The 13,197-nt window shown below is 39.9% G+C and overlaps 1 long non-coding RNA gene across 1 annotated transcript; it reads right to left on the bottom strand.

Annotated features, from left to right (window-relative positions):
• Positions 1–3,415: 3,415 nt before the first annotated feature.
• Positions 3,416–12,776, bottom strand: LOC124269067. Its single transcript, XR_006896412.1, has 4 exons — positions 12,762–12,776; positions 5,512–5,674; positions 4,511–4,573; positions 3,416–3,581 (listed from the first exon to the last, which is right to left on the bottom strand). It is a non-coding gene; the product is annotated as an uncharacterized LOC124269067 (long non-coding RNA).
• Between the last annotated feature and the right edge of the window lie 421 nt (positions 12,777–13,197).

Raw genomic sequence — 13,197 nt, 5'->3', positions numbered from 1 at the left:
TCTCATTAGTCACGCGCAGTAATTGTTGAATAACAAAAGACCTTACTATAAGCAATAACTCTCCCTGCCTGAAACATACTCAACTCATTAACCTGTCCATCAAATACATGTTCGACGACGAGCATTGGTTCAGCTCGACCAGCTCTATCAGGGAATCCTATCATCACAATGAAGGGTAGTGAATTGGAGACCTATACCATCTGGTTCCTACCAGATAATTATGATGGTCATACCAGCAACTTATGATGGGCATGCCAGCAACCTAATAGTATGTTGATCACATCTCTTGCCCACCGCGATCATGTCAGCAAGCAATGTTGATCATACCAGCAAGTTATCACTATCATGTGAGCAGCCCATGTTGATCATACCAGCAACGTATCACGATCATGTCAGCAACCCATGTTGATCATACCAGCAAGTTATCACAATCATGCTAGCAACCCATGTTGGTCGTACCAGCAACTTTTCACGATCATGTCAGCAACCCATGTTGGTCATACTAATAACTTATCACGATCATGTCGGCTACCCATGTTGGTCATACTAATAACTTATCACGATCATGTCGGCTACCCATGTTGGTCATACCAGCAACTTTTCACGATCATGTCAGCAACCCATGTTGGTCATACTAATAACTTATCACGATCATGTCGGCTACCCATGTTGGTCATACTAATAACTTATCACGATTATGTCGGCTACCCATGTTGGTCATACCAGCAACTTATCACGATCATGTCAGCTACCCATGTTGGTCATACCAGCAACTTATCACGATCATGTCAGCAACCCATGTTGGTCATACCAGCAACTTATCACGATCATGTCAGCAACCCATATTGGTCGTACCAGCAACTTATCACGATCATGTCGGCAACCCATGTTGGTCATACCAGCACCTTATCAAGATCATGTCATCAGCCTTTCCTTGTCATACCAGCTACCTATATAATCGTCACACCAGCAAGGTATGTTGGTCATACAAGCAAACTATGTTGGCCACACCAGAAACATATGATGGTCATGCAGAAAACTATATTGCGGAATTATGAGGGCTTACCCTGATTTTTCACAGTATGTTTGTATTGAAACATTTTGGGGCGTGACCTTTTGATGACCTATACTTACACCCGTGAGTAACCTGCATGTGACCTCTGATGGGTCAATGTCTAAGTATCAACGTTCACCTAGCTGGACAATCTCTAACAACTTCTCCTGTTGTACAGTGTTGACTTGTATCAGTGGCGGTATTCAGCCACACTTCAGGGTGGCTGTGCTGTCTATGAGGCTGTGCAAACAGATTAAATGCCTTCAGCAAATCTCCACGTTAATGGTAAGCATGTGTGCAATATTGGGTTGTGACCTGAGTTCAGGTACTAACAGATGAATCAATGAATATTAGGTCGGTGCATACAATCAGAAAAATATCTATAATTCATTGAATAAAAATATCTTTATCCTAGAGTACTTGGCATCTAGCAATATAATTCTTCGAAATCAAAATAGTGTAAATCAGTTCTGGCTCGGGTGAAACACATCTGGAGTTTTCCGTTTCCGTCTGCCATGAAGGGGCGGTGAGGTAGCCTAGTGAAAGCGTCCGCTCTTCACGCTGAAGACCCGGGTTCGATTCCCCACATGGGTACAGTGTGTAAAGCCGATTTCTGGTGTCCTCTGCCGTGATATTGCGTAAAACTAAACTCACTCACTCACTCTGCCATGAGTTATATAACCATCCGCAATATTCATACAACAACCGCCATTGTGCAGCTTTGCGACATGGATCTATCAGATATAAAGTGTAAGTGGTTATCAATCATTTGTCTTATGTTTCTAACATCATGCCACTCACTGATATAAATGACAATATCGGATCAAGATATGGTCAATCATGTTGGTGTGATTACAGGCTATTCAGTTTTGTTCGACTCAAAATGGTCATAAAAGAAACGTATGACGGTCATGCAGTAACCTAAATTGCGGAATTTTGAGAGCTTACCTTGCCTTTTCACGTTGTGTTTGTATGACAACATCTGGTACAGGCACATATTTGACACACATGCCCGTGACACACACCGTTATATGAGTCAGACTCATTCCAGGTTATTCTACAATTGTTATTTGTTTACTGTGCCTAGAGCTGCGAGGTTGACACCAGCTGCAGTACACATTCACTACATTACACACTGTTGATGAAACTCGTTATCTTTACAAATGTTATTATTAGTATTTTTAGAATTATTAGTAATGTATAATAGAATATTCTAACATACCATGTGCTCAACATGCCTGACTGAATGAAACGTAAATTAACATTTAATAAGAGTATTTGTATAGCGCCGAATTCCACCACACAAGGACAAAAATCTAAGCGCTGAAGATAAAATACAAGAATTTATTAAAAATAACGTTGACAGAGGGGTGTTTGGAATCTGTTTTTGAAGAGAGGCAGAGTTGGTACTAGTTTAGATCAGAAGATGCGCGTGCATATTAACCAGCTGTCATTGCGTGCGGCATCGACACTTCGGGGTTTTATGCCTACAACATAAAATTGTTTTATCAACATTGAAGAAGTGGGTGAGTCAATAATGAAGCATACAACTTGATGGTTAACACACTTATCTTGATACCTGTGTAAGAATCTACACCGAAACGTCTTTCTATGCAATAAACAAGAAGTTGTAATCCATTACAGAATAGAAGCTCTGAGTAAATGAAGCCTGGTTCACGAGTCTGTGAAAACAGAACAAAAGCTAATACAACCATTTTCACAGACCACAATTAATTAAATAGTTAATGCTACAGTATGTCACAAAGCCAGTGCATGTTTCTCTCAATGAATTTGTACTGACGCTCCTTGTTGTAATAGACTGCCTCCGTGGTGTAGTGGTTAGAGCGTCCTCTCGGAGAGCGGAAGGTTAAGCCAGGGCTAGTACAAGCAGCCACACATACATACCCATACATATCGTCATATGAGCAAAATACTCTTAAGTACGACGCTAAACCCAATTTCACCTCATCTCACCTCACTTCACCTATTTGTAATGCTTTTGTTTTTGCTTTGTAGCAGTTTGGATTGATTTGTAAACTTAGTTTATTTTATAATGCAATTGCTAATTGTATAACAATTCTTTGTCCTCATTGGTTTCACAGCGATTCTTTTGCCTACAGACTGACTGACTGAGTTTAGTTTTACGCCGCTTTTAGCAATATTCCAGCAATATTACGGCGGGGGACACCAGAAATGGGCTTCACACATTGTGCCCATGTGGGGAATCGAACCCGGGTCTTCGGCGTGACGAGCCAACGCTTTAACCACTAGGCTACCCCACCGCCCCTTTGCCTACAGAATTGAACACAACTTACATATAATGTAGGAAACTGACAAGTAACATATGTATCAGAACTAGTGTTGCAGAACAAAACTGATTTATTGCTCATTTTGTTTTGATGCACATTAGAATCCTCTCCACTCCATCATTCAGTGCCAGAACTTCATACACTTCGCATTCTCAGACGTTTTGAGGCACCAGACCGAAGACGATATTCTGATATTGATCTTGTGAACCGTGCTCTCACTGTGTATGAAAAGGAAAATAGAAACATGACATAATTTGTTAGACAACTGAACGGTCCCTTTCCTGATTACTTATCATGTTTCAACGGAATTCACATTCCACTATATTAATCACAGTATATGAAGTAAATTCCATTGGAATATGTTACCATGTACATACAATATCACAGGTTAAATAAGTATACAAAGTATTCAACATGCATGTCAAATACTTTAAATTAACATATTCACACATTATTTTAACGATCAATTCAGTTTTGATATACATTGGACTAATTACTGATATTAAGAGCGATTAAAAGAGGTTTACAAAGTGTTCTATGACACTGTCATTTGATTCTGAATGTACAGGATTTTGATTTAGTAGGAAGTTGACATACAAAGAAAGCATGCTTTTGTGACTATTTTAGAAGTACAGTGGACTCTCTCTAAACCGACATCTCTCTAATCGGACATTCCCTGTAAACTGACATATATATATGGTCCCTATATAATATAATATAAGAAACTCCCTCTAATCCGACATCCCTCTATCCCGTATTCCGACTCTCAAATCCGGCCCCAAGACATGTTTTGAGTGCAAATAGACTCTCTCTATTGCTTTGTACCTGAAGTCATTATGGCAAGACAATACAAAACATGAGCTTGACAACTGTAGGCGCGAGGTTAGTATCACTGTCCTTCATTGCTGTCCGCAATATTGTACTTGTACAGCCTCTAAACTTGTACAACTACTCTATTTTGAGCAGCTATTGCAGTGAGACGTCGTGCGTTGTAAACTTCCTTATGTTTATGTAATTGCTGATTGTACAACATTTCTTTCTCCGTCGGATTTACATCGAATTTCCTGTACACCAAGACTCTGGGTTAACGTATTGGTTTAACTTTGGAATAGACACGTAACACATTCAACATTTGTCTTCGACTTACTGGTTCGGGACAGCTTCATTTGTTGTCGTTCTGCAACAACACATTCTGCAGTCAACAGAGTTGCTGAAAAAGAACAAAGTACGCCTAAAGTGAAATTCAACTCTGATATCCTATCAAAGCATACGTGTAACACTGTAGCCAGTACGATCACATCCAAAACACACAATAGTATCTGTCCGAGTGTAAGCAGGAAGTCCAGGTTTGTTATCATTGATACAGATCCTTGGGCTTTACATTCAGATAATTGAATCGCATTGTATAACACTTGCATATGGATCTTCGGATCTACATGGTTCTTTAAATGAATTAAAATTAAGCAACAAAAGATAAAAGTCTTCTATGTCTTCTCACATTGAGCTTGTGAATTTAGTTATATTAAGCCACGAATAGAGGATGAAGTTCAAATGAAGCTGCAGGCTCTTACACGAGTGATCGACGAAACATGTAAAGTGTGTAGGACAAGATACGGTACGTGGTTTTGCTCTGCCTGGTGCTCGGCACTTACGTGATGTACTAGAGACTGGATGCATTGGAGTCGGTACAATGTGTCAGATTAGGATATCCTTTTTGCGCTGCGGCATGGTATATCACTATGTTAGTGTGAAGAGAGAATGTCAGTCTGTAGGGCATTTGCAGCGGTATCATGGTTAATGGTGGGTAGTCTGTGTAGATTTGACTTTGGACTGAATGTTAAATTAAGTGTCTAAATCTTACAGAACCCTGTTACCTTTATCTATTATGACTATGTTAGTGTGGAACAGAAAATGCTTTTCTGAAGGGCGTTTGCAGCGGTATCATGAGTAATGGTGGTCTCTGTGAACTGTAGATTTGACTTTGAACCGAATGTTAAATTTGGTATCTCGATTTTTCAGAACCCTGGAACCATTTTCTATCATGACATACCAGATCATAAACACATCAAAGCAAATGTACATTGTACCAGTTCTTATAGTCTCGTCATTATACTGTGTTGGTGTAAACACAAGTGTAACTATACATACCAAGAACCATCAGGAGAAACAGCTTCATGTTTGTTGATGAGATGTCCCAACAAAATCTACAGCAAGCATGGAAGTGATGCTCTTGGTCTCAACCATGACTTTAAATATGTTTTCCAGCCCCAGCGAAAGAGTTTATTGGTTGCAGCTGGTATTCAGGTAGATCCTAAAAAAAATGCACGTGATTATTTTACTGCTTACCTTGATTAAATACTGATTCAGGCTTCATCATAAATTTATTTTATCTATATTGTGATATTGTGGGGTAGCCAAGTATGGATTGCATTTATTCATAGGTCATGTGGGTTCTGCTTCTGGTTCGCTCTGAAAGTCTGCGATAATGCTAAACTTGCTCCTTGTTAACTCAATATCCAATATGAATAATTCGGGTGATTTTTTTCCTTGTGCTGTGAACGCAAATATATGCAATTGAAAACTGGACATAACAGTAAATTCGAAATTGGGCAGTTGTACGGAAATGCATATACGAGGTATATTTGGAATGGAAACGTCCACATGCTTTTAAAATCAAGAAGAAAGCGATTGTACAATTTCGACTATATCGTGTGCACGTGTATCAGTAGCTTCCACTGATACAGCCCACTAATCTAGCAGTATAAGATACCTAAGTCGTCTGAATCAAAGCAAAATAATTTAAAATATCTATTTAAAAAATCCATCCATAAACTGGAAGGCAAAGGATCACTTCAGCTTTGGCAGAGGAAATATGTAGTCAGCTCCAGCCCTTGTCGTCTACATTATAATGAGGTTTTATCAAACGGAGCCTTATGATATGATTACTGAAGAGGGCGTCATGTGGCGAATGCTCCAATTTTTCTCAAATCAGTGTTATTGCACTTAAAGCAACGTTCGGCTTACGTTTGCAAGGTGCCGATGTGACGTTAAATATTAACTCACTCACTTACATTTGCAAGAGTCAGTACCTGGTAGCACAGGCTCATTTTTCTTAAAACACTTAACATCACCGATATTTCATGATGTCCTATAAACGCATGCTTGTCAGCTTCAGAATCGTTTGATGGCTATTGAGGGAGAGGCCGGTGGGGTAGCCTAGTGGTTAAACCGTTGGCTCGTCACGCCGAAGACCCAGGTTCGATTCCCTACATGGGCACAATGTTTGAAGCCCATTTCTGGTGTCTCTCGCCGTGATATTGCTGGAATATTGCTAAAAGCGGCGTAAAACTAAACTCAGTCAGTCTTTGTGTGAGAGACCGACTCAGCTGTTTCATATTTACATCTATGCAGAGTGATTCAGAGTGACAAAAAACCCTCTCCACTAGGCTGTATGACTAAAGGGATGATTTCAACTTTCCAATAGTCCACCTCCCTTTCATGTCGAGCAATATTCCAACACGTTCGGCTTACGTTTATTTTTATGAAGTTGTTTGATATAGGATACAACATTCAAAGCCTCAGGAAATCTTTCAAGAATATTTATGGTAGACATGTGGAGTAAATTTACAAATTTGATGCATCAGTGACAAAAATGATGTTCGATGTATTGCCCTATTTTCCTTTATACCATACGTTCCCGAATTATTTCAGGGGAACAAGTGACTAGACATATGTTTATGACAGGTGCTACCGGTGGCGCAGGATACGCTCACCTCTGTGCGAACACTTGGAATCATCACTATTTCACAGTTATTCATAAACACATGCTCTGTCATCGTATGGCATGGTGACAATCACTGTCACTACAAAAAATGACTTGGTTTCCTAAAACTTGGAAACCATCCGTATACTGGGTAATTTGGGAATCCAGTTGGTTTCCATTCACTGTAACTGAGTAACTGAGTTTCCAACTAAATTCCATTTTGGATTCTTTGATTTTTGCATTTCTGTAAATGGAAACCAACAAGAAACTTAGGTTAGAGGCTTCTTGTTGGTTTCCATTCCTGGAATTTGCAATTGAAGTTTCGTTAAATGGAAACCAACATAAAACCAGAATATGTAGTTTCATGTTGGTTTCCTGTGCACTGTTTTGAACTGAATAACTTCAAATTTGCAAGTATTTGGCATGAAGTTGACCATCCTGGGAATTCATATGATGGGGAAGTTTGAAAATCTAAATAGATGGATGATATTCTACGATGAGTAACAATTTTCACTGTAGTAATGAAAAATCTTAAACGTGAAAAAGTGAAATTTGAGGGAAAAATCGGTTTAATTATGTTTGCTTTAGAATGTGAAAGAGTATAAGCATTTAGGAAGTTTAGAATAATGTAATTCAAACAATTGTCAATCCGGTACATACATTACGGATTTCTCAATAACTAGAATATCAGGGAATTGTACTATGAATAGAGGTTGTGAGTAATGTTTACCATTAAAAGCATTTAAAGTTAGTAGGCTTTGACAGTGAGTTCACGTACTTGACAAACAATCAGTGTCATGTCAGTCATTTGTATGTCGGCGGATCTGTGTGTCGGCTTCCTTGGGGCTGTCTCGTTTTAACGGGCACCTATTATCAAAATTAAATTGCTGTAGAAGTAATGAGTCGGTAATCCGTTGGCACGCGCGAACTCGTGATATTTTATAAAAGCAATGGTTTTATGTAATGAAGTGGTCATTTTCGTCTTTTATGTCTTGAAATCACAACCAAATTGGGTCAGATAATGTTTTCATACCTGCCAATCGAAAAGGGATTAGGTATTTGTTATTACCCACAATGCCCCTACACACAATTGCCGCCATTTTGTTGCTTGATCTCATGAGAAGTTGTTTTGAAAGTGGGCCAAAGTGTCTCCCGTTATTAACACAACAAGGAACCCAGCACAATGAATTATTCCTGCGCTTGTCCATGTTATCTGAATCAAGAAAATGGCAATGCGAGTTACACTAGAAGCTTTGGAGGCTCGGGTACGTGAAAACTTGAAGACAGGAGCAGTCGTCGATCGCGGAGGGAGAAAGGGAACATTCCACCACCATGTCAGGTACAGTGTAAATTTCTTGAATTAAGCAATAGCTCATGTTATGTGTAACGTTTAATGTACATAAGTAGCTAGGACAATAAATTTGAAATTACAATTTTAGACTTGATGGAACTCGATAAGCAATTGCGTGTCGAAAAGTTGGCAAGAGATATGGCTTCCTTTACTTAGTCAACTCAAGAACTCGATTGTGATTTGGATCAGGTCACATACGACATAGTGAGTCATTTTGCATTTATAGGAATTCTCTGACCAGATTTGGTGCATGGTTAGAGTGAAGTTTCAAAATTCTTTGTCTAGTTATAAGAGTTACAAGACAGCCTATGACCCAAAAAATCGACAATATTTTTCAGCCAACTTTTACGACGATATCTATCATGATACTATAATGCTGTTGAGTGGATAAATTGTCAACAGAATATTTTTGAAACTGTTTTTAAAAGGTATAGGATAGATTACTGGTGTATGAGTTAACTAAGTCAATCATCTGATGTAAACAATTTTACACTTAGAATGTCAACTCTGAATGAAGAGATGTGGATTTTGTTAGATCCACAAAGAAGTTTATAAAGAAAGTTGGACATATAGAACGTTTAATAGGATATGTTGGGGATACATTGATGTACATTGCCAACCTACAATTATATGAACTTGTTATGTGAACTTCTTTTGATATTAGCATATCTACACCTTGAAAATTGATATATATTTGTCTACTTTCATGCCTTATTGTTATCAAGAGTACAATATCACTCAGAAAGTTCCTGATTTCCCTTAATTTCTATATTTCCAGCATTCCATTGGGGCAGTGTTGGAAAAATGAAGATGACTAACTGATCTTGACCTTCAACAGGTATGTGTAATCCAAACCCTTCAGTAAATGATGTACATAAAATTATCCAAATAATGTAAATCCTATGAATCAGAAAATACATAAAAATTACACAACCACTATTTTCGTAACTTTAAACTGGACATATTTTCCACTTATACACATCTCCTTTCAGCAGCAGTTTGGCTTTTTGGATGAACAAGAGGGTTCGTTCACCTAGAAGACAAAGAAGTGGGAAAAGCAGAGGCCTTTGTCCGCAAAGAACAATAAAAGATTCAGATGTGTAAGTAAATTCAAATGGTTCTCAATTCTAACGTTACACAGGTTAAAATTTAAGGAAAAACTTATTTGAAAAAAAAATTAAGTTAATGTAATTTCTTGAAAATGTACACTGCTATTCAAAAGAACTTTCAAAATAAACACTTTTTAATACGCGCAATGTATACTTAGAAATATGCAGCTAAAGAGTTTTAAATAGTACATAGTAAAGCGCCAATGTACATTATGTTTTGGTCTGGACATATTTCACCTTGCACACATCACTTAACAATTTATTAACAACACCCCACTAAATAGTAGCTGCAAACACATTGTCAATAGCAGTATGCGATATTAGTTATTGAGGTCCGCCTATGACCCCATTCAATTTCTTGTCTGCCAGAATGACCCCACATTATATTTTAAACCCCAAAATGTCTGTTCACATTATTTTCAAAATAATGGATAATTCGTAGTTCTATACATATAGTATCAAGGCATAATGTATGTAACATTCAGAAAATAAGTTATAGCTTTCACCTGAGAATTTCTCGGAAAAATAGACAATGTTAGTATGAATTTAGTGTGCATTCCTAAGAGATGTTATTAATTCAATGTCAATGTTTTCTGTAAGTCACAACTGTTATTTAGTGAAAGAAAATCTTATTTTGTCAGTCATCAAATGTCCGACCCAAACTAAGGAAATATGTCCTCCTCTCGCTTGTCTCTCTACTCTTACAAATTTCACTAAGTTCTTCTGCGATTGAAAGTTGTATCACTTTTCAGGTCAAATGATCAGTTTTGATTTATTGAACTTCGTGCTTATTGGACAGTGGTTATAGTTTATTTTTCCTCAAGCTTAAGGAACATTGGACAGTTTTCCTTTCTCCAGCTAGCGATATTGTTGACGAATGCTTGTTTGTACTGATTGTTTATTGTTTTCTAACTTTCAGAAGCTGGAAAGCAGGAAGAAGGTCCTGACAACGATTGACTGGCCGGAGAAGAAGAAGCAGAAAGTTCTTCCTCTCTTGGGGAAAGAGTTAACATTTCTCAAATTGGAAAACCAAATAATATGGATTCATCTACATTGATGAGTTTGGGAAAACATTCCATAGTCACTGCTATTTATTCCCTTATTGCTTCTAATTATTTATGCATTTTGAAAATTCAGTTTTTATTAATGCGAACATTCCAAATGTCGTTTGTGTATCAGCAAATTGTTGAATGTAAATAAACCTAGCATGACTATGTAGCGCTAAGGTTGCTGTGTACAACGGCACCCTTGTTGACACATGTCATCGGTTCCCAATTGCGCAGGTCGATGCTCATGCTGTTGATCACAGGATTGTCACGTCCAGACTCGATTATTTGCACACCGCCGCCATATAGCTGGAATATTGCTGAGTGCGGCGTAAAACTAAACTCAACTCAGTCATTAACATTTTGATCGGTAGTATATTTGTTCATTTGTATTTCGATACAGTCTGACCCTGTCTCCACGTCTTGTACTGAACACGACCAATCTGCAAGACAGAGATTGTAGAGACATGAGTGTTACGCAACGCTGATCTGTCCGTACATACTGTGTACACCACGGCTACACCACGCCTACACGTGATTTGACTCACGGCTACACAACGTCTACACGTGATTTGACTCACGGCTACACCACGTCCACACGTGATTTGACTCACGGCTAAACCACGTCTACACGTGATTTGACTCAGGTCTACACCACGTCCACACGTGATTTGACTCTCGGCTACACCACGTCCACACGTGAGTTGACTCATGGCTACACCACGTCCACACGTGATTTGACTCTCGGCTACACCACGTCTACACGTGATTTGACTCATGGCTACACCACGTCTACACGTGATTTGACTAACGGCAACACCACGTCTACACGTGATTTGATTTGACTAACAGCAGCACCACGTGCGTGATTTGACTCGGCTACACTACGTCTACACGTGATTTGACTCAGGTCTACACCACGTCCACACGTGATTTGACTCTCGGCTACACCACGTCTACACGTGATTTGACTCATGGCTACACCACGTCTACACGTGATTTGACTCTCGGCTACACCACGTCTACACGTGATTTGACTCATGGCTACCCACCGCCTACGTGATTTGACTCACGGCTACGACTGATTTGACTAACGACTACACCACGTCTACACGTGATTTGACTCAGGTCTACACCACGTCTACACGCGATTTGACTCAGGTCTACACCACGTCCACACGTGATTTGACTCACGGCTACACCACGTCTACACGTGATTTGACTCTCGGCTACACCACGCCTACACGTGATTTGACTCCATGGCTACACCACGTCTACACGATTTTGACTCACGGCTACACCACGTCTACACGTGATTTGACTCACGGCTACACCACGTCTACACGTGATTTGACTCACGGCTACACCACGTCTACACGTGATTTGACTCAGGTCTACACCACGTCCACACGTGATTTGACTCACGGCTACACCACGTCTACACGTGATTTGACTCTCGGCTACACCACGTCTACACGTGATTTGACTCATGGCTACACCACGTCTACACGTGATTTGACTCACGGCTACACCACGTCTACACGTGATTTGACTCACGGCTACACCACGTCTACACGTGATTTGACTCAGGTCTACACCACGTCTACACGTGATTTGACTCACGGCTACACCACGTCTACACGTGATTTGACTCAGGTCTACACCACGTCTACACGTGATTTGACTCTCGGCTACACCACGTCGACACGTGATTTGACTCATGGCTACACCACGCCTACACGTGATTTGACTAACGGCTACACCACGTCTACACGTGATTTGACTAACGGCTACACCACGTCTGGCGTGATTTGACTCTCGATTTGATTTGACTCAGGCTACACCACGCCTACACGTGATTTGACTAACGACTACACCACGTCCACACGTGATTTGACTCACGGCTACACCACGTCTACACGTGATTTGACTCTCGGCTACACCACGTCTACACGTGATTTGACTCACGGCTACACCACGTCTGTATTACTGGATTTGACTTACCCGTGACTGTTATGGCGTGAAGCTCGTGAAAAGGATAATCAATACCCTACCTCAATAGAGTCTTCATTTCAAACCATCACGTTTGTGTAAAGCAAGATTATATTTGTTGAGGAGGTGGCTCTTACCTGCAATTACCGTCAATCCCATCCCTCCTGACCATACCAGTCAGAAGGACCGTATTCTATATGCACATTCACGTCGAATGTCTTCTTCCGTTGCTGCAAAGTCATGCAGCCATCTGACAAAACTCACAGATGCGGGCCTGCTTTCGACATTGTTATGAAAATAGCCCCACGCGGTTAACTGGATACGTGCTGGCTGTGAGCTGTCGAGTACGAGGCAGTAACGACATGGCAGGGTTAGGGTTAAAGTGTTCTTAGTCAGCTCATGGTCTGACAGTGACACGCATCACAGGGGTCGCGTGGCCATGTATCATATATTTACATTTACCTCGTACAATACGCTGTATGCAGTACAGACTGTTTCGAGGCATATGCAATCTTCAACTCGTGATATGAATATCGAGGTCCAATGTGTGCCTTTCCTATTGTTTAGATCATA

Source organism: Haliotis rubra, unplaced genomic scaffold (assembly GCF_003918875.1).
Source record: "Haliotis rubra isolate DU_JTF1 unplaced genomic scaffold, ASM391887v1 Scf1417, whole genome shotgun sequence".
In the NCBI taxonomy this organism is placed as follows: Eukaryota; Metazoa; Mollusca; class Gastropoda; order Lepetellida; family Haliotidae; genus Haliotis; species Haliotis rubra.
Note: the sequence above shows the minus strand (reverse complement) of the source record. Positions and strands in the feature narration are given on the sequence as shown.